Below are 27293 nucleotides of genomic sequence, written 5' to 3'. Positions count from 1 at the left end.
GGGTGGCTCATTCGGTTGAGTCCAACTTCAGCTCGGGTCATGATCTCATGGTTCGTGAGTTCGAGCCTTGTGTCAGGCTCTGTGCTGACACCTCGGAGCCTGGAGCCTTCTTCAGATTCTGTCTCTCCCTCTCTCTCTGCCCCTTCCCCGCTCACTCTCTGTCTCTCTTTCCTTCAAAAAGAAATAAACATTAAAAAAAAAGAGATGAACTATTTATGAAGCTAGGTAAGGATGCTCTACTCTAATCATTTAGTGGCAAATACTTTTATGCAAGAGGTTTGAGAGAGAGAGAGAGAGAGAGAGAGTGAGAACTGGAAAGAAAAAACAATAAATGTTATGGAGGATTATTTTGAAAGAATGTAATCTTTCCATTTTGAAAATGGACATCTATGCTACTACCATGTATATAAATGTTTGCAAAATGACATACTTGATAAATATTGCCACAATTGCATATATTTAAGTCAATACTTGTTGGGGACTATGTTATTTTTTATTTCTACCCATTTTAGTTGGTATCCCAGATTTCCTTCTATGATATATTAAATGTCCTTTATATAGGACAACTTTTTTTCTCCTGGGAATTACTTCTGATGGATTTCTGTATGTATGTGAGCATTTTACTTTTATGAGAATGAGCTTTCTAAAATTCATAACAAAAAAGGATGGCCCACTAGACTTCTAAAACAATTTCACCTCTAAAATGAAAAGTTTCCTGATCTTGATATTAAAACTCAATTGTTCATTCTTTTTTATAACCATATAAATAGAAATATTTGCAGAATAGTTTCATTAGATTTTACGGTACTGAAGTGTGCTTATCACTGTATCTGTGTTTCATCAACAACCTTTAGAAGAGTTCTAGCTAAAGATATTAAGACAGAAGATGTTTAATTTTTAAGTAGCTTACTGGTAAGTGTTCAAAGAGACGTAACTAACGACTCCAGAGAACTCTGAAGTCAAAGTGATGGAAACAGGGTTTTGGTAGGTGGCAAAATAGCAAAATTCTGTCATTGCATAAGTGAAGCTGAGGAAATTCAGTTATTTGCAATTTGAGTTGGTCTCTGCTAGATTAATAAGTCAATATTTTCTAGTATCAAGTTAGAAAGCACATAAGTATAGAGAGTTTAGATCATACATTGAATTGAAAAAAAAAGTCCCCAATGATCTGGACACCTTTATTTCCACATAATGCTCTCAGCATAAGATAAAACTTTAGCCTAGCTCTGTTTGCGAATAGAGCAAAGAACAGGAGTAAGTTATCAATCATGTTGTGTTTAGCTGGTGTTATTCACGGGAGAATTACAAAGATTTGTGATTTGTCAGTTTGACCCAATGAGGTGGGATTTTGGATATCACTCCATTTAGAATTTCTCCCTAGATGTGGGCAGATAGAGCGGGAGAATAAACCAACTTTGTAGGCATGAGAATGGCCAACTGGAGGTAAACAAACCTACAGGCGCTAACAAAATGGGCTTATGTTCAGGTTGAATTCTAACCACCCCCTGAAGTAAGGCATATTCCTCATCATAAGGAATAACACTGATTCAGGGCATCTCATACCTGAGGTCAAGGTGATTGAAGGCAAAGAGCAAACAATGAATGCAATATGCAACACGGTTGCTGATGTCCAAGCTACAATGTAAGTTTCATGAGAAGAATCATTCTATTTTTCTATACAGGTCTTACAACAGGATCTAATGTAAATGCATTGTCAATAAACCTTTACTGCTAAATGTATTAGTTGATTGGAGAAATATGTGTTGAAATTTTACTAATTGTCAGGCAATGTTCAAGACTTTGATGAGATGGCAATGAACAGAACAAAGTTTCTGATTATAAGGAAGCTACATTCTGAGGAAACTGTGAATAGGAGACAACACTAAACATATAAGTGTATATAAATAGGGACACCTGGGTGCTCAGTCGGTTAAGCGTCCAACTTCAGCTCAGGTCATGATCTCACACTCTGTGAGTTGGAGCCCCGCATCGGGCTCTGGGCTGACAGCTCAGAGCCTGGAACCTGCTTCGGATTCTGTTTCTCCCACTCTCTCTGCTCCTCCCCTCTCATGCTCTGTCTCTCTCTCTCAAAAGTAAAATAAAAAATAAAAAAAAGTATATATATGAATATTTATAAGAGGTGGTAAAACAAAGCTAGGCAAAGGAGATAAAAAACAGAGCCAAGGGAAGGCCCCTGAGATGATGACAGAGATATGAAGCGTATGGCTATTGGCAGGAAGAGAATTCTAAGCAGGGGGAATAGGAAGTATGATGTGTTTTAAGAAAAGGACAAGAAGTCACACAGTGACCAAGGCAAGGATTTAGGGCATGTAAGTCTAGACCGGTAGTGAGCCATCAGGTAATGTAGAGCCTTATAAACTCGTGTGTTTTATTCTGAAGGAGAAAACAAAATTTGTTGGAGATTTTTGATCAGAGGTGTGACTTGTGTTCACCGAACATTTTACCAGGATTACTCTTGCTCCTGTGTTGAATAGACCGATGGGGCACAACCAAATGTAAGACGTTCAGATAGAAAGCCTTTGCAGTAATTCAGGTGAGAGATGATGGTGGTTTGGACTAGGATGGTAATAGTAAGGGTGGCATTGGGGAGCCTGGGTGGCTCATTCAGTAAAACATCCGACTTCTGCTCAGGTCATGATCTCATGGTTGGTGAGTTCGAGCCCCGCATCGGGCTCTGTGCTGACAGCTCAGAGCCTGGAGCCTGCTTCAGATTCTGTGTCTCCTTCTCTCTCTGCCCCTTTCCTGCTTGCGCTCTGTCTCTGTCTCTCAACAATGAATAAACGTTAAAAAAACGTTTTTTAAATTTAAAGGTGGCAAAAAATTATCAAATTATGGCACCATCAAAATTTTCTAATTGGTGTGATGTAGTAGTTGAGTAAGAGAAAAAACACCGAAGATGGCTTTCCATTTGTTTTGCTATTGTTTTGTGTGTGTGCGTGTGCTTGTGTGTTTTTCTTTGTCTTTTGCCTGAAACATGAGAAAAATGATGTTTTCGTTTAACGAAATGGCAAAGACTAGAGAAGAAGTTTGCGTTAACTGTTAGAGGAATAAAAAATCAGCTTTGGCGCCCCAGTTTTGTGAGCCTTTTCGGATGTCCAAGTGGAGAATGCTGGATAGGCAGTTGATCCAGGATTTATGGTAAGATCAAAGCTAGAGACACAAATATGAGGGTCCTCATAGTCTATAGACTTGAAACCATGAGCCTGGTTGAGTATACCTAGAATCTAAAATTAGAGAGGGAGGGGTGCCTGGGTGGCTCAGTTGGTTAAGCGTCCAACTCTTGGTTTCAGCTCAGGTCATGATCTCACGGTTCATGGGTCTGAGCCCCATATTGGGCTCTGTGTTGACAGTGTGGAGCCTGCTTGGGATTCTCTCTCTCTCTCTCTCTCTCTCTCTCTCTCTCTCTCTCTCTCTCTTCCTTCTCTGAGCCCCTCCCCTGCTCTCTCTCTCTCCCTCTCTATCAAGATAAATAAAGAAACTTAAAATTTTTTTTAAATAAAAATAAGAATAGAGAGAGATGGGAGAAGCACCCAGGACTGTTCCCTGGTATGCCTGTCTGCCTCCATGGTAGGGACAGTAGTTGAATCCAGGAAGAACAGCCGTGAGAGAGGGGGAGAACCATGTAGGAGGGTGATGTCTTGGAGTGAAGTGACAGAAGTGATCAAAGAAGAGAGATTTTTGGGTGCCTGGGTGGTTCAGTTGGTTAAACATTCGACTCTTGAAATCAGCTCAGGTCTTGATCTCAGGGTGATGAGCTCAAGCCCTGTATTGGGCTCTGTGCTGGTCATAGGGCATACCTGAAGAAGAAGAAGAAGAAGAAGAAGAAGAAGAAGAAGCAAGAGAAGGAGAAGGAGGAGATTTTACTGATGGATCAACTATGTTGAGACCTGAGAATTGAAACCCCTTACCACACTGGTGTTGTTGACAAGAACAGTTTTGGTGAAGGGCTGGGGACAAAACCTCATGAGACATAGGAAGAATGGAACAAGAGCAGAATATAAAGAACTCTCTTGAGAGTTTTGAGGCTAAAGAAATTACAAAATACGGTGAGTAAATTGTAGTGGGAGGTGGGGGTCTATGGTACTTCATGTTTCTTTTTCTTTTCCTTTAAGAAGAGAGAAAACTAGCTTATTTAAAATGCTGATATGAACGATTACAATAGAAAGGGAAATGTTAATGGCTTAGACACAGGAAGGAAAAATGACTGTGATTATGTCCTTGAGTAGGTGGGAAGGGTTGGGATGTAAGTCATCTTGGGAAAAAGCACAGACTGCTCAGCCATCGTAGGAGAAGGGATGGCCCAGGGTACAGATGGCTGAATGAGCCTGAATGAATGACTAACTCTGCAACACAAGGCCCTGGACCCGGTTCATCCTATCCCAACACCATTGTGTTACTTCCACAATTTCCACAGCTGTTCGCGTGGTACGATTTGAAGAGGTTCTGGAATCCTGATTTAAAGTATGAATATCTTTGGGAAGAACAAAACACTAGCAAAGCCTCCTAAATCATTGAGACTTTTGATGTCTTTCTTTTCCCAAAGCATGGCCCATGTACAACAGGGGGACACAGAAGTCTCTGGATGTTGTTGGTGGATGGGGTCTGAGACAGAAATGTCAAAGCAGTCAAACACATGGTGACTGGACAAAAGGAGGAGACCAAAGGCCTCCATGTGGCTGTGCCAGGGCTGGCTGTGGGTATCTTACGTTAGTCCATCTCAGTATCCATTATAATATCCAAATGCAACTTGATTTTGCTTATATAGTGACGAGTATTTTGAAATCCTGACAATTTTTTTATTTAAACAATTTTTTTAAGGTTTATTTAGTTTTGAGAGAGAGCACAAGCGGGGAGAGGGCAGAGAGAGAGCGAGACACAGAACCGGGAGAAGTCTCCAGGTTCCGAGCTGTCAGTGCAGGACCTGATGTGGGGCTTGAATTCACAAACCGTGAGATCATGACCTGAACCGAAGTCCAACACTCAACCCCCTGAGCCACCCAGGTGCTCTGAGATTCTGACAATTTAAAATATAATAATCCTTTATTTTCTTCTTATAATACATTTTTGGAATTACTTCAACTTTCTTAATAGAAAATACATGTTTCATGTTTTTGAAAACTCCGTGGCAAGATTCTGGTCACACAAGCGTGCTGGGGTTTCAGCATTGGCAACGGAGGCAGAATACTCACATCTATCTTTAACACACATTTTAATATTTCTAACATGTAATTTAGCCCAACTGTTAAGAAAACTCTGCATGACATTAATGAACACAGTTTAATCAATTAAAATTCTTTAACATGTCTGCTGAATGCCTTCTTAAATATATGCATTGGTTTAATACATGAGATCGAAAGGCTGAAAATCTAAAGATGGGGCATGTTTGACCTTGAAAAGGCATTGATGATAATTCTCTGTGAAATATGCCAGTTGCAATTTCAGAAATGTGCAGACTGCCAAGGATTGCTTAAAAAATGGAAATAGGATTTCATATGATTGACCTTCTGGATCACATATGTGCCGAAATGCCTTTTGTGTTGAAGCTGGGAGGCTTAAAACACTGAGCTCTTAGAAAAAGAATCTCCTCACCCCTTTCTCAGTGTTGCACATCATTTAGGCTCTCTGAGCCCAATGCCATATATATATTTTTTTAGTTTTATTTATTTATTTTGAAAGAGAGAGAGTATGTGAATATGAACAGGGGAGAGGCAGAGAGAGAGAGGAAGAGAGAGAATCCCAGGCAGGTTCTGCACTGTCGGCACAGAACCCGATGCAGGGCTCGATCTCACAAACTCTGAGATCATGACCTGAGCTGAAATCACGAGTCAGATGCTTAACCGACTGAGACACCCAGGTGCCCCCCAATTCCATATTTTTAAACTAACTCGAACCCCTTGTCACTACTAACTTTCTTGTGCCTTCACTGCCATTTCTCACATGAGCTTTTACTGTCAAGGCTTTTGGGTGAAAACTTCTAAATAAATAAAAAGTGATATTTTCAGTGCTTCCTTTAACAGCCCTGAATAACATTTGATGAGAAAGAAAGGGAGAGAATGACTTAAAGGAGAAAAGTGCATGGAGAATGAAAAAAAATGATTTCAGTGGCTCATCATTTCTGCTATTTTAAATCCTAATGGTTTTGTTCAGGCACTGTTAAATGAGACTTACTTTTTATTAAAAAGCCTGGAAGAAAACAAACACTCAAAACCTATAGCTTCAGATGAGTGAGCTCACTTGAGGTGGGTTATAAAACTCCAGTTTGTCATAGGTGGGGGCGAAAAGGGATATTTAAGAGACAAGGATGAAGTTATGTTGGACCACTGATGCAGCACAGGATACAGACATTAAGAAGGAAGCAACTTAGGGGCGCCTGGGTGGCTCAGTCGGTTAAGCGTCCAACTTCGGCTCAGGTCACGATCTCACAGTCCATGAGTTCGAGCCTCATGGGCTCTGTGGTGCCAGCTCAGAGCCTGGAGCCTGCTTCGGATTCTGTGTCTCCCCCTGTCTCTGCCCCACCCCCACTTGCGCTCACTCTCTCTCTCTCTCTCAAAAATACATAAACATTAAAAAAATAAAAAATAAAAAAAAGGAGGCAACTGACCAAGAACAGAATGTGGCCACAGACGACTTGTGAGGCTGTACCTGTGTGCACCTGTGAACATAAGACCTGTTTTAGAGGTTCGCTGTGTATAAATAACACCTTGTTTTGGACATCAGGTAAGGCTATCCATTGAGGAGGAGGGACAGTCAAAATGAGTATCTGGTGTACCAAAAGTACATTGAGATTTGAAGCTTCCTTTTAAGTGAATTTTTCCTTCTGGATTATGGAACTTGTCCCTACACTGTCTCATTTGACTATTAGCCACAGTCTTTTGAAAACAATATAGGAAATATCCCTTCAGTTAAAAAAAATGTTACCACTACATGTTTTTCTGAGTATGTTTTCTATTATAGGAAGGGGTTGGATTTTTTTTTCCTAATGAAACAAATGTTACATTAGTGAAATTCTCCCAAACATTGCAAGTCTGGAAGACAGCTCTCAACTAGAGGAAAGTGGTTCTGTCACAAAGGACTACTTAGGCTGATTAGGAACATCTCTGTTCCCTGTGGATGCCCTCAAGGGATCTATATGAGGTTATATTTCCTCTTTAAAAGTGACAGTCAGAAATGGAATTAGATTACTTACGGCTCCTTAAAAAAATACATGCAATTCTACATTAGTATGTATACTTGGAAGCTATTTATATTTGAAGGTTTCAGTATTTCTGTTAGTCAGAGAGAAACAAAGAACAGCTAAAGATCCTTTTAGACCATAGAGGGGAAAAAAAGTAAAAATAAAAATGAAGAAAAGATTGGCTTTTCTTTTTCAAAAACATTGTTCCCTAAAAAGCAAATTGTTCTAATAACAAAGTTTTGAATTGGTAAATATTTTAAATAATGACCCAAAGACATAATCACACAGAGAACTCTTAAGAGAGGAGTGTTAACAGCTACATAAATCCTCTTTAGATAGTTATGGCTTCTCTGAAATCATACTCATGATTTGTGGCTGAAGACTTTATGGGAAGAGAGAGCATTTACTGACGTGCATTTTAGCCAGCAATCTATCCATCCAGTGCCTCAGGAATACCCACTTTGGTCACGAATAGAGAATCTCATTGGGTTTGCTTTAATTGGGGGCATGTAGAAAAACGAAATGCCCTATTTGTGTATCAAAACAGATGTGGAAACACCTTTGCTCAGGTGAGTGAGGACAGTGAAATGAACCAGGCTTCGGAAACATAACTGTGTCAACTTTCAAAAATACTCCACAGCTAGTCTTAAAATCTTTAGAAATCCTCTATAGCTGGTAGGGAAATAGTCTACAATTAGCTAAAGCTGCTATGCTTGGAGCCTAGGAAGCAAACTCAAAAAGCCCTCAGCCATAATCCTATCTAGAATGAAACTCAAATCTGCAGCATGTCAGGGTTTTGCTGGAATGAATCAGCTGATCTGATCTGATGTGAATTTCTGACCTAATTTTGCTGTAGGACTCAGTGCTCAGGCAGAGAAAACAAGGTTAATGTGTTGATAAGGGGGTGAGATTAAACAGGCAGACAGTGTCTTAATAACCCTCTCTCTAATTTCAGCTTCCTCTTGTGTTTGTGATTAATTCCAATCACTTTTCTATTAATCATTTCAGGGGACCTCAAGCTGCTTTGCTTGTTTTCAGGTTAAAATTATGCAGCCAGATTTTCTTTTCTCTTTTTCCGAAGATAAACAAGATACCCAGGTCTGGAAGTCATTTTGGTTACGACTCCAAATGTATGGGGAAGTTTCTATTCGGAGAGTCATACAATTAGAAGACAAAATTCAATAATTCACCTTGTCCTTCCCTCACTGATTGCTTTTTATTGAGCCAGAAGCCAAATCTACAAGGGCTGATCCTAAATAAATTGATTTATTGAAAGTGTTCCACTTTTTTTTTCTCAGTGCTGGTGGGGAAAGTTAATATTAATGAGCATATATCCAGGGACACCACTTATGCTCATGAATATTAGCTTTCCCTGCTTAGCCTAAGGACATCACATTGGTCCATTCTGGCCATTGTGCCTATTCATTTTGCAAGTCAAAGTGGTGTCTTCCATTGTCAGGAAGGGTCACCACAGTCCTGAGATGATTAAGGCAAACGTTAGCATTCATCTATTTACAACATACACTGCATCAATATTGGTAATAAGGGTGATTTTAGGTTTTTCTCCAGTCACCTGCCAAGACAGATTAGAAGCCATCTGGAGAGGGGGCCCTTTATGGCTCATTTAAGATAAACTTCCTTCTCTTTCTCACGTACCTTCTTGAGAGCTATTTTTACTTGTGGTTATTTCGACTTTCATTATATTCTGGACCCAGCACTGACTTTACCTTTTAGAGATCTCAGTGTCTGTTCCATATCTGAAACAAATACACAGATGTTGGCAAGAGGAGGGGCTTTCAGAATATAACCCCATCTGGACCAGTCGGTCAGCATGAGGATTAAGCTCTTCTAATGCTGAGGAAATTGCAGCAAAGAGTAGACCTCCCAAACCTCCAAAATTATGGCATCCTGAGTGATTGAAAAGAAACCCATTGGAAAACGTAAGGTAATTTTTCTTTTAGAAGTAGTGTTAAATATTTAGAGATGGTTACAGATTAATTAGGCAACAGCTTTCAGCCCAGGGCTGTTTTTTATACTCTTCAGGCTCTCGGAGGATATTCTCAATCTGTAACTAAACGTGGCCTTTGTAAAATGTTCAAAAACCCAGATAAGGGAAAGGAATTATGAGTCAGAGGATTTTTTAGCTACTAAAAATGCAATATGGCATAGAGAACCCGTCGAATGTAGCAAACGAAACTGCTGGAGACTGCACAGACTAATAAAATAGCTCCGAGGCTCTGTCCAACGTGGATTTAGCCTGAAAGAAACGTCATCATTATAAATTTATAGATCGCCTTGAAATTAAGTTTAATCATGAATTGATGGAAGGAAAATCAAGCCCCCTCCCAAGATGAATCTTTGCTCAAGCCACATGCCACTAGTTAAAAAGTGTTTTCAATAACACTCATATTTGGAAATGCATGACAATATTCATGTCCATACTACAATGTGAATATTACTAGCTTGCCAGGAAGCAGAGGAAAAAAAAAAAAATACAAACTTTTTTTTTTTTTTAAGGAAAGCACTTTCAGTAAGCTATACAAGGAAGATGCTTTAAAAATAAAAAGACCAGCATTTAAACTCCATTATTTTAATTAGCAAAATGCATTTTAGTCTTTGATTCAAGGCTAAGTATACCACTCAGCCTAACCTGATGTTTGAATAAGAAATGAAGTTGTTCAGCAATGAAGAACGTTACTAAGGAGACGTTTTAATATCCTATTAGGCTGATGTTTATGTGTGTTTCCTCGCTATTTTGTTTCTCTATGAAATGTTTCAGTGAGCATTTAGTGAACATCTATTTCACGGCAGGGGCTGTTCTAGGGGCTTGGGATAAAGCAGCAAACAAAATAGTAAAACTGTTTGCCTTTGTGGGATTTACAATCTCGAGGGAGTGGGATGAGGGAGACAGACAATAAGCAAGTAAAGTATAGAGTAAGTTAAAATGGGATGAGTTGTATGAAGAAAACTAAATCAGAGCATTGGAGCTCAGAGGTAGGGGGAGAAGGCAATCTTACATAGATCGGTCAGGGAAAAGCTCACTGAGCATGTCACATTTGAGTGGAAAAAGCTGCACTGATCTCCAGGGTGACACGTTTTTGGGATTAAGAAACCTCCCGAGAAGCTATCCTAGGCGGGCACCTGTCTGGTACGTTTGAGGAACCTACCAGAGGTCAGTGTGACCAGAATGGGGCAAATGAGGAATGGGGTTGGATCATGACAGGACACTGTCGGGACTTTGGCTTTGACTCAGATGAGATGAGATGGGAAATCGTAGAGTTTTGAGACGCAGAATATGCCACATCTGACTGCTATGAATAAATGGAAGTTCATGCCGCCTGCTCTGTGGAGAAGCAGGGCTAGAAGTGCCAACATCAGTTGGGAGGCTATAAAAACAATTGTGAGGAGGGAAAATGCTGGTGCGGACCTGAGTCCATGGACAGGGGGAGGTGTGGGGGAAGTCGAGATACATTTTTGAAGGTAGAGTTGATGGAAGTTGGTGACAGATTCAATATGGAGTTGAGACCAAGGTGAAATCCTGGCATTTTCATTAACTAGGATGGAAGGACAGCAGGCAGAGGGTTTTGGTGAGAAAGATTTTGAATATACGAAGTTTGATTTGTTTATTAGCCTTCCAATGATTTGTTGATTTTTGTGGGGTTTTTTTGTTTTTTTTGTTTTTGTTTTTGGAAATGTTTATGTATTTTGAGAGAGAGAGAGCCAGCTGAGAGCATATGTGCAGGGGAGGGGGAGAGAGAGACAGGGAGAGAGAGAATCCTAGCACAGAGCCTGACATGGGGCTCAATCCCACAGACCGTGAGATCATGACCTGTGCAGAAACCAAGAGTTGGACTCTTAACCTACTGAGCCACCCACGCTCTTCCAACCGTTAATTTTGGTAAGAATTGATGTCTCAGTTTTGATCGTTTGTAGGCGGGAGACTGAATCATTTTAGAGAAATTTGAAATACTTTTATAAAACTCTCAAAGTTATACAGACACATGCACATTTAAGTCTGAGGACAGATTTTTTTTTTTTTTAAGTGTTTATTCAGAGGAGAGCGAGCTTTGTAGGTTAATCACAGCGAATGAACAATTGCCTGGAGGTCTCTCCATTGTGCAGAGTTAGTGGAGTTAGTAATCTTGATTCTGAGAGCTACATGATCCATATTCTCACACGCCCTCCAGTTTAGGGCAGAAATAAAAGCCTGGTCCTGTAATCTGAGATGTGAGATAAAAGGCAGGTAGGTGTAGACCCGCCAAAAACCTGACATTTCTGAAAAGAAAAAAAAATGCCTCGACGATGGGTTGATTCAGTTATTAGTGCTGGTCATGTTCATTTCCGACCTTTTTACAATGATGGAGACATAGATAATCAGATTGTTAATTGATGGGCATTGGGCACCTTTTCTGTTCTTAGGTATGACAATAAACCAGTAGATGATTAACCCATTGTAAACAGAAGATTTGGACTAACAGTGTGCGTGGGCGTAAGGAAACACAATCAAGTAGTGGGAAAATCCTAGCACCTAGACAAAGGTGAGATGAGTAACTTGTTTTCTAGCTTTAGCGAGACCCATTAAAACGTCTCTTGATTATTTTTTTAATGTTTTATTTATTTTTGAGAGAGAGAGAGAATGGGAGAGAGACAGACAGAGTGCGAGTGGGGGAGGGGCTTAGAGAGAGGGAGACAGAATCCGAAGCAGGCTCCAGGTTCTGACTTGTCAGCACAGAGTCCGACGCGGGGCTCGAACTCATAAACCAGGAGATCACGACCTGAGCCGAAGTCGGACACCTAACTAACAGAGCCACCCAAGTGCTCCAAAAGGTCCTTTAATCTTTAAAGTTAAGTTTACTCGTTTGGTACTTAGAAGTAACAATATTCATTCCGTTGCATGGTTAACAGAAATAAAGAGAACAACATACGGGAAGCAACTGGTGGAATAGAGAACACATCGCTGCCGTTTAGAATTGGTAACCGCTATTATTGGTAGAATTGGTACTATTCACTATTACTGCTGTTACTGTCATCATTATCACCTTTATCTCCATCCCATATTGTGGTTACGTTAAAAATGACAAATGGCGCCACCTCCAAGAAGGTGCTGCCTCCGTTTAGGGTGGAAACCAACACAGGGAAAGAAACAGGGCTGTTTGCTTTGAGCATTTGTACATGGCACGTGTACCCCAATCCCCCCCCCCCATGTGAATTTCTTACTTGATCATTCTGTGTCATCTTCTTGATGTGCACACATTTTTGTTGTTTCTTCTAAAATCGTTAAAGTTACATGAGCACTGAAAGAATTTGGGCATACAAATAGCTTCCAAAGGTTGCACTAATTGGTGGTTTTAGTTTTAATTATTAAATTGGCTTCTAAGAGCAGAGAAACTGTCCCTTGTGCATAGTAGGTTTTGAAACATTTGTAAATCAAATCACATCGAACTCACTTGGTGTGCTGACAGTGGATTTCCCAAAGGAATAGTAAATAAACGGGTCTTGCATGGAATTTTTTAAAATGTAATTCGCTCTTGAATTTCCAGGTATTTTCAGGGCAGTGCCCTCAAAGTTTTTCCTCTTGGCATATGAGCTGCTACATTTTTACTCTTTTCATGGAAATGTATACTTTCTGTGAAACTGCCATAACTTTTAGGTTAAAGACAAATAGAGAAGGAAATAATGAATCATGAAGATAAAACGACAACTACTTGATATCTGCAAGAGTTACAATCTTAAATGTGGTAGGTTTTTCTTGCTTGTTTTTTCCTTTTTGCTTTTTTGTTGTTGTTGTTTTGTTTTGTTTTGTTTTGTTTTAAGCAATATGCTCAGTGGTTTGATTTCTTGCCTGGAGAGCAATGTGACTTTCAACATAGGATGTAAATGCTGCTAAAAGGTTTCAACTTCACTTTGGTTTGAGGATTCAGGAAAGTTAGCTCAACAATAGCGCTTAACTGCCCTTTTCAGAGAGAAATTCTTTCAAGCTACTTGTTGTAGTAATTGTAACTCTGATCTCTCCAGCTCTTTTTGAAGAGGACCAGAATTACATGGAGAAACTTTAGCCTTTAAGATTTTTCCTGGAGGGATTCCCAACCCCCTAGGATGCTTGCTGTTACATTGTCACATATAATTTTTAAAATGCCCTTTCTAGTACACAACTGAAATAGTATTTGTTTGGGGGAGAAATGACACACAGGACTGGAAATGACTTGTAAAACAAGTTATTTTATAGATCATTTTTAAGGAGATTTTTTTCAGCAGCTGGTAGTTTATTTTATTTTGGGAAGAGATGTCATTTCGTGATAAAAAAAAAAAACAGTAATGGAAAAATAAAAAAAAAATAATGGGATATTTCTATCGTGCTCAGAGTACATGTAGACTCAGCTCTCAGGAGAAAGGGGGTGGTTTCTTCTTTTTCCCTCCTTCCATACCAGGTCTGAAATTGTATAGCAGGGGAAGTTTGATCATGGTAACACTAGAATCTGAAATAATTTACCCTCAGGTTGCCTCTAAAGTGTTTTAGAGAAAACTCATTGCAATTAATGTAAATTTATTCTCTTAGGCCTACTGGCCTCTGGATGCTGAACAAAAAGTTAAGAGATGTGTAGTTTGTGACTTTTCTCTAGATTGTTACTGAGCCCTATTTGAAGTCCCAAGATCTCAGCAGCTCTCAACTCTTAGATCAATACAAATATATTTTATTTAGAAAGAAATTCCATGTGCTTTAAAGCCCATGTTAGTACAGACACATTCATTTGTAGAAATGAGTTCTTCGAAATATCAAACTTTATTCACAGAAAAATTTTTTTTCATATAATTTTACTTTTATTTCTTCTTAGTAACTTCTTAGGATTTTGATTTATTTCCTTAGTGCGTATGTTTTATAATACATTTTGATTACAATCTGGCGTGTGTGTGTGTGTGTGTGCACTCTGTTCAGTTTGTGCACAATTATTTAAAAGCCTTGGTATTTCAAATAAAAGTAGAGGGGAAAAACACAGTCTCAAAACATAGTGCAAGGTTCAACAAGATTAAATAGGCTAAAGAGAGATGGGGGAGGGGACACAAAATGACTGCCCAGTAAAAGCCTTTTTAGCAAATCATGCTGAATCTCATTAATAAAGAATACGTCCACTAAAGCTGTACAATCAATCTGCCATGTGCATTAGTGATGTCTAGTCCAATTCAGGTAGATAAATTGTTCCCTAAGTGTTGGTCGGTTGCCACTCAAATCACAATACCAATAATACATGCCGTGCTGAATTTCTCCTGACTCATGATGCAATTTCCTTCACAGGGTTAGACTAGACCAAACAGGTGAAGGAGAAGGATGATGTCTGTCTGAATGAACACCACCATCTGTAGTGAAAAAGGATAGATAGGAAGAGAGGTCAGCAATAGACAGCAACACGACAAACCAATCTACCAAAAATAAACTGACGGGGAGTAATCCAACTAAACCCCATTGCCCAAAGTGTCAGCTAAAAATACAACCGGAAAAGTATAGTCAATACAGCGTTCGCAAAGTCAGATGAGAGCATTAGTGGCACACAGAGATATCCATCACGGGAGAACAGGCTCAAGACAAGGAGGATAAAAGGGAAGGCAAAACAGAGTCACTAAATACTTCCGTGAAGATTTTAATTACAGCATCTTAGTTTGGTTTCCACCCATGAACAATTCTACTCAATGATAGCTGCCATGACTAATATCTTTCCCCATGGCTCGCTATCAGAAGCATTCATTATTATACAGAGATACTTTTTAAAGGCACAATATAAGGTGTCCTTGTGAGATTCTTTGGTTGGGGTCGACGCCACATGATTATTCCATTGGCTTCATATACAGCCTGAAAACGAAAGCACCTGCTTTTGAACTTGTAGTGGAAGGGAGAGTATTCCAGCATCTCTTACAAGATTAAAAGTCTCCGAGGAGATGGCGTGCATGTAAGAGAGCATTTTGAAACGAGGTGGAAATACTAAGCCTGAGCTGTTGTAGGATTGCATTAAAGCGGAGGAATGAAAGATTAGCATGGTATTGGGTTTTAGGAAGGAGTGTCGCATGTGGATTTGTCATTAATGCAGTGACCCTATCTGCCCAAGCCTTTCCATTTCAATGTGACTTAGAATTCTAAAGAGAAGCCAGCTTTACACAGTCCCCTGTGTAAGTTGCCTTCAGCAAAGTACCTCTCTCTTTAATTTAACACAATTGGCAATCTTGGTTTGAGACGGACTGTGATTTAGTTAACACGAAAACAGAAGGACCTCTGTCACCTCAGAGTTGAATGAGAAACTCCGCTCAGTTTTGATGACATGTATGAACTCTCTTGGAAGGTGATTTGGGGCTGGGGTGGGGACGAGCCTCGGTGACCATGCAGAGGACCAGAAAAATCCTTCCTTTCGTGGCCTGATCTTCTCCTAGACAAATGGATGCATGTTTGTTTTTTAATGGTGTGCTTCGATAACGCATGCATGTTGTATTACCTCATTGACATGGAACAAAACCCCACTGCGATGAACACGCCCCAAACGAGCCACCTGATGCGACAGAGTGGTCTTCCCCTGCCAACTAGGGGGACTTGTGAGTTCCTGATAAGATACAGCGTATTCTGGGACCTGTTCAGGCAAGAAATCGTATGTAGCAGACACATCACAACTTTCAATACCTTGAGCGATCAAATCCAGGCATGGCAGATCAGACCTGATACATCTCAAAACAATACTTAGCTCCACTTTCCTTGGCATTCACGTCCGAACTTTGGAGAGAAAGAGTTTCCCTCACCCCTTTCGAATCCATTCGGATAGACCGAAGAAGCGAACGAAGGAAATGTTGTTTTGTATTAAAAATGAGAGCGAGACAACAGATTAATTAAAGTTTTCATCAAATTGTTTTTCTTCTCAAGTATCAGTACTTCAGATTAGTCAAACATCCCATTTGTACACTTTCTCCAAACGTTCCCAGCCTCAATTTGTATTATTGTAAACCTTAATCATCACTTCTGGGCAAAGCAAATAACCACACTTATATATACTGTAGGCAGTATCTATGTTCTGTTGTACACGGTTTATAAATTAGTGGAGAAGTTTTTTTTTTTTTTTAATTTTTGAACAATGACCTTTGAGAATTAGAGTGATGCTATCCTCTTATTTTACTTAAAACATAAAACAAATATAAAATCAGGCAAAAAAGAGGAAATTATAATTTGAGGGAATGCTAAATTGAAAAAAAAAATAATGTTTATTTTTTGAGAGAGAGGCAGAGGGTTAGTTGGGGAGGGGCAGAGAGAGAGGGAGACACAGAGTCCAAAGCGGCTCTGGGCCGTCAGCACAGAGCCCGACGCGGGGCTTGAACTCACAAACCGCAAGGTTATAAGCTGGAGCCAGAAATTTAACTGACTGCACCCCCCAGGTGCCCATACAGTCTGAGGGAATTCTAGAGCCCTTAGGTTTGACTTTTATAGACAGGTAAATATAAATAATTGCATTGACCAGCAATGCAATTATGATATTTATATTGCATATATTTAGCTGTGGCCAGGACATGGTCTTCTTAAAACCAAAGCATTAAATGGAAGTAAATTAGGCATAAAGTAAGGATTAAAATGAAAAAAAGAGAGTAGAGGTTAAGGAAATTTTAGCCAGGTCACTAAAATGCCAGACTTTGTTTCCTTCTTCTCTAGTCTCTGAATTTCTATGTTTGCAAAAATGGTTGTTAGAAGTAATCATTAAAGGGGCGCCTGGGTGGCGCAGTCGGTTAAGCGTCCGACTTCGGCCAGGTCACCATCTCGCGGTCCGTGAGTTCGAGCCCCGCGTCAGGCTCTGGGCTGATGGCTCGGAGCCTGGAGCCTGTTTCCGATTCTGTGTCTCCCTCTCTCTGCCCCACCCCCGTTCATGCTCTGTCTCTCTCTGTCCCAAAAATAAATAAAAAAACGTTGAAAAAAAATTTTAAAAAAGAAGTAATCATTAAAAGAATCCTTGCAGTTTTTAATAAAGTAAGCCAAAAATAATTTAAAGCTATGTCTATCACACTAAAAGTTGCATGTTCGAACTGGCACTTAATTACTACAATAACATCACTTTTATAAAACCAAACTTTTGGCATGGCAACTTCAACAATAGAAATCAGGGTGTTGTTTTGTTTTTGATTTTTTAATGTTTATTTTTGAGAGAGAGAGAGAGTGCACGAGCGGGGGAGACGGGGGCAGAGATAGAGGGGAACAGAGTGTTTGAAGTGGGCTCCGTGCTGACAGCAGAGAGCCTGAGGTGGGGCTTGAACTCACAAACGGTGAGATCACCACCTGAGCTGAAGTCAGAGGCTTAACAGACTGAGCCACCCAGGTGCCCCCTAGGTATCAGGTTATTATTAAGGGAGAAAGTTTTCATAAAAAGGAGACAAAAACAGGAGGCACCTGGGTGGCTCTGTTGGTTAAAGCTTTGGGCTCTTGGTTTTGGCTGAGGTCATGATCTCATGGTTCATGGGTTTCAGTCCCACACAGGGCTCTGTGCTGATGGTGTGGAGTTTCCTTGGGATTCTCTTTCTCAATCCCTCCCCTGATTGTGCACTCTTCTCTCTCTCTCTCTCTCTCTCTCTCTGTCTCTGTCTCTGTTTCTGTCTCTCTTTCTCTCTCTCTCTCAAAATAAATAAATAAACTTAAAAAAAAAAAGGAGACAGAAACATATCAGGTGCCTGGCAAGTTGATGTCAATGGAGTGGCCATGTCCTTCTTGCTATGGAGTCAATGAAGCCACCAGAACTCATCTACAGGATCAGAGAACATGGTGCGTTTGTCCTAACTCATGCCTACCAGACGGTGTATTTCAAACTAGTCAATTTGGCACATCAGAACTTTGACTCCAATTTTAGTGGGGTTTTTTTATCTGTGAATATGTGTGAATATGTGTGTGTGTGTGTGTGTGTGTGTGTGTGTGCGCGTGCACTTCATTCACTGATGTTTTGATGGATTATACACAGAGCATTTCTCATCAGGAATTTATCCAACAAGTAAGGGCACTTTGGTTATTAAATTGAGGTCTCATGTTAGAGGCCATTAAGCAAATTATTTAGTGCCTTCTGCTTTAGAAGGCAAGGGCACAAGAACAGTATTTTATAACTGGTTAATTTCATGCTGCAATTAAAATCCTGACACACGGTTGGAATGGCAAACTTAACGCGACGGGGAAAATTGAAGAGGGGTTCTATTGTCAAGTTTCTGTTTGAAAAGGGACTTTTAAACAGAGTTCTTTCCAACACATTTAAGAATTCACCTTGATAGGGGAGTGGGGGAGAGAGGGAAATGGGTGATGGGCAATGAGGAGGGCACTTGTTGGGATGAGCACTGGGTGTTGTATGTAAACGATGAATCATGAGAATCTGTCCCCCAAAACCAAGAGCACACTGTATACACTGTATGTTAGCCAACTTGACTATAAATTATATTTAAAAAATAATTAAAGAAAAAAAAAAAGAATTTGCATCTTCTGCCCTGTTGTGGGATGGAAACTACCTGTTGTTTAGAGAATAATCCAAGCAGAACTAAATTTTTGGGTTTTAGAGTTTTCTTTAGATTTTATACAAACAATAGGAATTGCATTATAATAGATTTTAGCAGACGCTTTAATGAAGAATGTTTCATAGGCAACTTTTTGGTAATAAAACTGGACTAATTCAATATACATGTTATACTAATGTCTAATTTTCATTTTGATGACTAAATCAGGAGAAAGTGGAATTATTTGTGTGTGCATGCATGTGTGTGTATGCACACACATGTGTGTGTGTGAGAGAGAGAGAGAGAGAGAGAAGAATATTGAAGTGTAAACTCGAGTTTATATTCATTACAGTGGAAAATAGAGACAAAGAAAAAGAGAGGTAGTTTGTCAAGAAAAAATTCTTGATATCTGAAATCAAAAGAAAATTCTAATGTCCTCTGGAAAATTAGTTTCGTATTATACTTACCTCTTGGAGGCTTTTTTTTTCTTTTTTCTGCTTATTTAGTATTTTCATCTGAACCCATAGTACAATGTAGCAGTTAACAGTGTAATCCACAGTATCAGACTTCCTTCCAGGACATCTGGAAGGGACGCCTTATCCCTAACTTCTTCTGGCTGTGTGATCGTGGACAAATTACTGGAACTTTATGGACTGTAAGTGTCTCCAGGATAGAGGGATGGTGATAAGAATAGTACCTATAGCTTAGGATGTTACTTAAAAAAGCTCAGTGACATCAGCCATGTGGAGAGCTTAAAAGAGAAATCACAGGGGCGCCTGGGTGGCTCAGTCGGTTGAGCGGCCGACTTCGGCTCAGGTCACGATCTCGCGGTCCGTGGGTTTGAGCCCCGCGTCCGGCTCTGTGCTGACAGCTGGGAGCCTGGAGCCTGTTTCGGATTCTGTGTCTCCCTCTCTCTGACCCTCCCCCGTTCATGCTCTGTCTCTCTCTGTCTCGAAAATAAATAAACATTAAAAAAAAAGAGAAATCACAAGAAGCACTAAGTAAGTGTTAACTTTTATGCACTAAATTATACACAACACAAGGGCAGGGGCTTGACCTGGCTCATTACTGCATTCTTAGAACCTAGAACTGTAGTTGTTCAGTAAGTATATTTGAATGATTTATTGAATGATCAATTGATATTATGAAACCTCACTCATGAATTACTAGAAAGTTAATAGTATAATGTAATTTGAGGGGATGCTAATTTTTTAAAGTTTTTACTTATTTATTTATTGAGAGAGAGAGAGAGAGAGAGAGAGGTGAGTGGGGAAGGGTCAGAGAGAGAGGGAGAGAGAGAATCCCAAGCAGGCTCTGCACTGGCAGCAGGGAGCCTGACATGGGGCTTGAACTCGCGAACCATGATATCATGACCTGAGCTGAAACCAAGACTTGAACGATTAACCAACTGAGCAACCCAGGTGCTCCAGGAAGGGATGCTAATTTAAACCTTACCCTGTGAAAATATCTCCTTTGATATAAGCAATGCCATAAATCTCAAAATTATAAAATTATTCTTTTGGCTTCCATGGTGGGTCACTTTTTATAAGGCAAATGAAGAGACAACATATTAGTATAATCATATGACCAGTAGTTAACTTTGCCTTACTTTGAATGATTTATTATATCCATTCCCAATAAAAGGTTAGTGATCCCCCTTTCAAGGGGATACCCGAGTGGCAAAGAGATGTGAATTGAATAGGGCAATAGGCTGCTAATAAACCCCTATTTTACAGTTTTCCTCAGATTTAAATTAATATGTAATGTCATCCAGTAGGAAAGTGGGTTTCCCGAAGTCATATAGTGAATTGTTGCTGAATTTAAAAGAGAAGCAAGACTAGTTTCCTGTTATAACTGACCTAAATTATCTCATTTAGTTTAGATTCTTATTGTACATAAAAAACAGTTGGGCGATAAAACGTGGAATCTTGGGATTAAAAAGCTTCAAAACCTGCTAGAGATCTTTTTAAAAAATTTTTTTTAATGTTTATTTGTGAGAGGGAGAGACAGCCAGGCAGAGTGTGAGCAGGGGAGGGACAGAGAGAGAGGGAGACACAGAATCCGAAGCGGGATCCAGGCTCCGAGCTGTCAGCACAGAGCCCGACGCGGGGCTCGAACTCACAGACCACGAGATCATGACCTAAGCCGAAGTCGGAAGCTCAACTGACTGAGCCACCCAGGCACCCAAAAACCTGCTAGAGATCTTTGAAGGGAAAAAAAAATTGCCTCTCTTCCCTAAGATTCTTTTCACCAAACTCCAAAAAAAGAAGAATGAGCGCTAAGGACAGACTAAATTTTTAGTGTTGCCCAGATAATCATTATTCAGTAATTAACACCTAGGAAACTGGCAACAAAGCAATTATTTCTTATACAATGTTAAATGAGATACCAATAATGGCACTCCATCAAACTGTGTAATGTTAGTCAAATTTATTTATCCTGAAAGTTCTTAGTTTCCTCATCCATGAAATTCATAATCATAATGCCCACTTTGCCAGACTGTAGTGAGGATTAAATGGAATATCAATATTCCTAGAGGGGCCACTACTCTACAATTGGAGAAGGATGAGTGTTTCCGCCTCAAGTTCTGCCTCTGCTCACACTTGTGTATTTCACACCATTCATGACCCTATGTCTTGGGTGGGTCCCTATGTTGTTTCAAGACTAATCTCAAGTTTCATCTCTTTGAAACCTTCTCCGGTCTTCACAATGGTTGTGACATTGGTTGTTCACTCTTACTTGCTCTAAAGCACTCTCTCTAATTCTATTCTAACATTTAATGCATCCTCTATGATGATTTCCATATGTAAAGCTAAAACTGAGCCAAATAATGGCCATACCCTGGCACAGAATGGCATTACAACAAATAAGAGTCTAACAACTTGCGGGGCACCTGAGTGGCTCAGTCAGTTGAGTATCCACCTCTTCATTTCAGCTCAGTTCATGATCTCAGGGTTCATGAGTTTGAGGCCCACATTGGGTTCTGTGCTGACAATTTGGGATTTTTCTTTCTCCCTCTCTTTCTGCCCTTCTTCCTGCTCTCACTCTGTCTCTTTCACAATAGATTTTAAAAAAATTAAAAAAAAAGTAGAGTCTAACCTTTAATCTGGACTTTTGCTGGAGTGTCTAAAAGAATAGCCAAAGGGTTATTTCGTTCAGGAAACCAATGACTCTCCTTCTCACCTATAAACTCCTAATTGGCCCCATACTGTACAACTCAGGCTTTCCTCTCTCCACTCCCTTCTCTGACTTTAAACTCTTAATTGCTTAGATCAACTAACTCTCTGGCTTTGGGGCATCTTGTGGAGAAAGAAGAGAGGTTGATTTTTTCCTTCTTCAACCTTTGTGCAGCACCTGAATTCTGCACAAAATGTCAGGTCCCTGGGCTGGGATGTAGCATCCTTTCTTCCTTGGGAAGTGACAAAAAGCAAAGTTCATAACAATGTATAGTTTAAAATCATCACTTTTGTCCCAGCCATAGTTGCCCCTTCTTCTCTCTTCCCTGTTAGATTGAGTTTCTTCTCAGTATAGGTATCAGGATAGAGCTCAGAAAAGCAATATATTGGAATTCTGAATATAATTTGGCAACTGCGTTTCTTTTTGTTTTTAAGTGTATTTATTTATTTTGAGAGAGAGAGAGAGAGAGAGAGAGAGAGAGAGAGAGAGAGACAGCATGAGGGGGGAGGAGGGGAAGAGAGAGAGGCAGAGAGAGAGAATCCCAAGCAGGCTCCATGCTGTCAGTGCAGAGCCCAATGCAGGACTTGAACTCATGAACCATGAGATCGTGAACTGAGCCAAAAACAAGACTCGGACACTTAATCAACCGAGCCACCCAGGCGCCCTGGCAGCTGTGTTTCTTAAGATCCTCCTCTCTCTACCTGTACTTTCCCTCAGGTACCCTTTAGTCTATGAGTCAGCAAACATTTTTAGATAGTGGTTATTTTAGTTATTTTAGGTTTTGTGGACCATAAACTCACTGTGGCAACTAGTCAACTTTGCTATTGTAGCATAAAAGTACCTTGACAGTACTTAAACCATGAGCATTATAGTGCTCCAATAAAACTTTATTTACAGAAATAGATAGAGTGCCAGATTTAGCTTGTGGGCCAGTTTTCCAAATCCTGCTATTCTGTCCATTGGTTTTGTTGACCTAATTATCACCATCCAGGCCAATTCTTCTAAAGGGAATTTCACTGGTATTCTACACTTCCCAAACATGTGAGTTGAAAGCATCAAGAAATTAGAACTATACTCTCAAAGAAGAAGAAGAAGAAGAAGAAGAAGAAGAAGAAGAAGAAGAAGGAGAAGGACAAGGAGGGGGGGGGGAAGAGGGGGAGGAGGAAGAGGGGAAGGAGAAGAAGAAGAAGAAGAAGAAGGAGGAGGAGGAGGAGGAGAAGAACTGTACTTTCTGTGGAGTTCTCTAGCTGGATTATTGATCCAGATGCAAAACAAAATTTCAATAGGACTTTGAGAGAATTTTTGAAATTCTAGGATAGCTAGTTTTCAAGATGTGCTTCATGTAAGTAATAAAGGTGTGCATAATTATAAAGGCATGACGATAGCAGCTGACATTGATTTAGTGCTTATCTCCGACCAGATGCTCTGTATTTTTAACATGCTATGTCTGTTTAATCCAGATGATATTCCCATTAGTTAGAGCCTATCATTTGTTCCATTTTACAGATGGAGAGGCTGAGTCTTAGAGACTAGGAAGTTTGCCAAGATCACAAGATGAGTGGCATAATAGGGGTAGAGCTCAGGTATGTCTGACTTCAAAGAACAGTTCTGAAAACTAAGAGAGAGAGAGAATAGGGAGGGTCAGAAATAATGCATAATTCTAGGAGTGGGATTTAGAGATGAGACAAGGTGCTCCCATCAGTTGCTTCTACTTGAGCCAATCTGGCAAGTCCTCTGGGCAATTCCAAATTCATCATCCAAATGCTGTGCTTGCCTTTTACATGGTGATACTGTGGAGAGTCAAGAGGACCTCTGAGTGCTCACGAGGGACCATAAAGTCTCCAAACCCACGATCCAGTTCTCGGGGCAGCTTTTACGCAAAATTCGCAATGATGTCTTCAGATTTTCACAAATTTCAGCACACCCGGAATTTCTTGCCTGCAAAATGTCTGTGACATTTCAAAGAACCACAAAAAGAATCATTTTCTTTCGAAATAGAACATAATCAAGCAGCTACAAATTCCTCTATACTAAAAGCTTCAACATAGCACAAGAGGAAACAATGAACTACGGTTAATATATTTTTCAATTGTATGCTGATAATCCATTGACCATTTTGAGATAAACTCTCGAATAAATGGTGTAACACATTTGCTTACAGACTCTAGTCTAAGTGCTGAATGTTTAACCAAAGCCTCTTAAAACGTCCTCGTTCAATGATTTTCTTATAGTATTAATTTGAATTCTGGTGTATCCTTGCTAGAGCAGCATATCAGAAAGAAAGAAAAAAAAACTCACTTGCACACTATGTACTTACCATGGCAACCCCAGCATCACATGGTGCACATGCTAGTCTGGAGGCAAAGAGCTTCACGGGCTCTTAAACAGACACACACACCAGCCTCCTGGCCACGTGACTTCGCCTACAGTCAGCAGCCTTGGCCAAGAAAATGTGTCAGCATAAACTGATAAACTCTGGGTTATTCTGACTCCTGCAGTTCCCTGCCTTCTTTAGATCTGCTCACTCATTTTCTCTCCTTTTCTCCCTCACTCCCTCTTTCTCTTCCTTACTTTTGCTTATTTTCCATATAGAATGCAATAGTTAAAGATTTATTTACCATCTTAGACCGGCTCAAAATAATTCTTTGTATTGAAATTTCTGTGACTGGAAAAATATTTTGCAGTGTGCATGATCTTATTCGTTTTCCCGTCAGTGTCTCAGCATGTGAATGATATGCAACCTTTCTAAAGACCGACAAAAACGTCAAAATGTCCATAGCAGAGATGAGGGAAATTTGCGCAAACTATTTAAATCTCTTCTTCAGTTGAATGAGGGGATATTATTTGCTTAGCCATTATTTTAATAGCATCAAAGTTATTTATTAAGTAAAATGTGACTCCTTTGGTCAAAACCAAAACCAAAGATAAATAGAGGCTTAAGTTAAAAAAAAAAAAAAGTAAACAAAATAAAATCTTAGACCAGGTGATGCATATCACTTCTATCTCTTGGAAACAGTGATGAAAATACAATGGCTCAATCTTTTTCAAAAATTGTTCCAAATCCCAGGCTAGTGTTTTAATCCACTTGGGTTAAACACATCATAGTTACATGCTTTCCATATGTTACTGCTATAGAAAAATCAAACCACCAACAAATAATATACTCTTGACATTCTTTCAGAGTTTCAGTTTACATATTGGTTTAATTAACAAAAGTCTATGTCTCAATTCCTTGCTGAGACTGCCTCTCTAGTTTAGCTTCAAGAACAGAAAGGCAGCAGATTTTGCAAACAGACAACTCCCAAGATCCTACGTACGGTAATTAATGAATCTTGTGATTTGTGGTAAAGCTTTTGAACTTCAAGGGAGTCCATTTTCAATTTCCAATGCCAGTCAATCAGACTCCAATGCTATTTCCTAAGTAATCACGTTTATGCACAAATGTTTTTAGTTAACAGCCATTGAATAATTGCCTGCCTTTAAGCTCTCTCTCTTCTAGCTCTCTCTCTCTCTCTCTCTCTTAAAAATGAGCTTGTTTGCTTGTGACCATTTTGGAAATGATCCAGAACAAAATATCATTAGCATGTTCCAGGAACTCATTTGCAAATGCATTTATGCATTAAGAAGCAGGGCCGTGTTGCCTCTACTGTGAAAACAGAAAGGGGCTGAGGAACTGAACATAGGAAGGGTTGACCAAAAGTTTCCATCAGTGAGAAAAATCTGATGTTCACTAACAAAAAAAAAAAAAAAAAAAAACAAAAAAAAACCCAAAACCAAAACAAAACAAAAAACAAACAAACAAAAAAAGAATTTAGTGTAAGAAAATAGTAAACAAAGTTTCCAGCTAAAATATACTGCAAATATGCATGTGAAGCCATATAATTCATAATAACAGTGTTTAGAGGTCTTGTCTGCAGAGGCTGATCATGTTGTAAACACATTTGTACTGTGTTAATGCATACATATTCAGGTTTGGTTAATAGGAAAAAGGCAACATAAAATCATCTTGTTACCTATGTTAAGATATCTTTCTATATCTATATATTTATGGCTATATCTGTATATATATCCATTTGTATCTCTTTTCTACCGTCTTCTTAAGAGCTGTGCCAGCTCTGATTCAGTCCTGCATCTTCCAAAATCCTACCTACCTTAGTAGTTCAATTTTTGTAACAAAGAACCAAATAACCTTGATTTAAGTAAGGTAAAAGACTCTTTCACTCCCATATTGTCTCTGTGACAGTCCAAGCATAAATAGTCCAGGGCTGGCATGACATCTGCATCACTTTTTGCATCTAAACTCCTTCATGTTTTTGTGATGCTGCTCATCTATCTTCTTGCACATTCTTTCCTGTGATCTAAGATCCATATCTGCTCCATCTTGTCCTGTCATACTTGCATTAAAAAAAGTAATAACATTTATTTATTTTTGAGAGATAGAAAGAGACAGAGCATGAGCAGGGGAGGGGCAGAGAGAGACAGGGAGACACAGAATCCAAAACAGGCTCCGTGCTCTGAGCTGTCAGCACAGACCCCGATGCGGGGCTTGGACCCATAAACTGCGAGATCATGACCTGAGTTGAAGTCAGATGCTTAACCAACTGAGCCACCCAGGTGCCCCCTGCCATGCCTGCATTTTAGTCATCAGAAAGGCAGAAAGGTAGTCAGGCTCCTTTATTTTAAAGCGTGACCCAAAATTGCACACTTTATTTTCACTTATTACCCATGACCTAGTCACATGATGCCACTTAGCTACATGGGATGCTGGGAAATGTAGTTTTTAGCTGAACAAGAAAACACACATTGATTGAGCATATCAAAGTCTCAACCACAGCCATTTTCTAGGGTAGACATTTTATACAGAGTGCTTAGGACATGCACTTAAGGTCTAATGAATACTTGAAATTTTAAAAAGCTTACTGGTCCCAAATACCAAAAGGAAAAAAACAACCCCCCCAAAAAACAAAAACAAAAACAAAAACACAACACCCCACAAAATATAATTTAATGAAAATCTAATAACATATCTATGATCTGTAATTAGACAAAATTCATTAATTGTTTAATTTAGTATTAAGAAAAAGTCACTTCTTTTAAAAATAATATTCACATTCGATTTCCTTCCTTTAGAATATGCACGTTCGCTGATAAATTATAGTCCGTCATAAATTAAACAGGAAATGTATGGTCAAATATTTTCAAAGAGCAAATTTCAAACTACTTAAAAAGTGTCACAGCGAAGCCCATATTAAATGTGGTTATGTGTATACATCTTAGTTTGTCCCCTAAAAGTTGAGTGAGAATGTCCCCAAACTAAGTGATTCAATGGTCTTCAAATAGCCTGTCAAAGAGTCCTGAATACATGATTTTAAAAACTGCTACAGTCAAGCTGTACAAGTCATAAAATGTCAGCTGTTTCATTAAACTGTATTTTACAAAA

At 39.5% G+C, this 27293-nt stretch overlaps 1 protein-coding gene across 6 annotated transcripts in view; it reads left to right on the top strand.

The window, feature by feature from the left end:
* Window positions 1–27293, top strand: part of NYAP2 (neuronal tyrosine-phosphorylated phosphoinositide-3-kinase adaptor 2) — a 267223-nt gene that overhangs the window by 10533 nt on the left and 229397 nt on the right. The window contains exon 1 of one of the 6 annotated variants that reach the window (XM_058703000.1): window positions 9034–9140. The exons of the other annotated variants lie outside the window; for them this stretch is intronic. The gene's annotated coding sequence lies outside the window, so the exon portion shown is untranslated. Of the gene's footprint in view, window positions 1–9033; window positions 9141–27293 lie in introns of those variants that run through there. 6 annotated transcript variants of the gene reach the window in all.

Source organism: Neofelis nebulosa, chromosome 2, assembly GCF_028018385.1.
Source record: "Neofelis nebulosa isolate mNeoNeb1 chromosome 2, mNeoNeb1.pri, whole genome shotgun sequence".
NCBI classification, from domain to species: Eukaryota; Metazoa; Chordata; class Mammalia; order Carnivora; family Felidae; genus Neofelis; species Neofelis nebulosa.
This window is presented reverse-complemented; position numbering and strand designations above follow the sequence as displayed.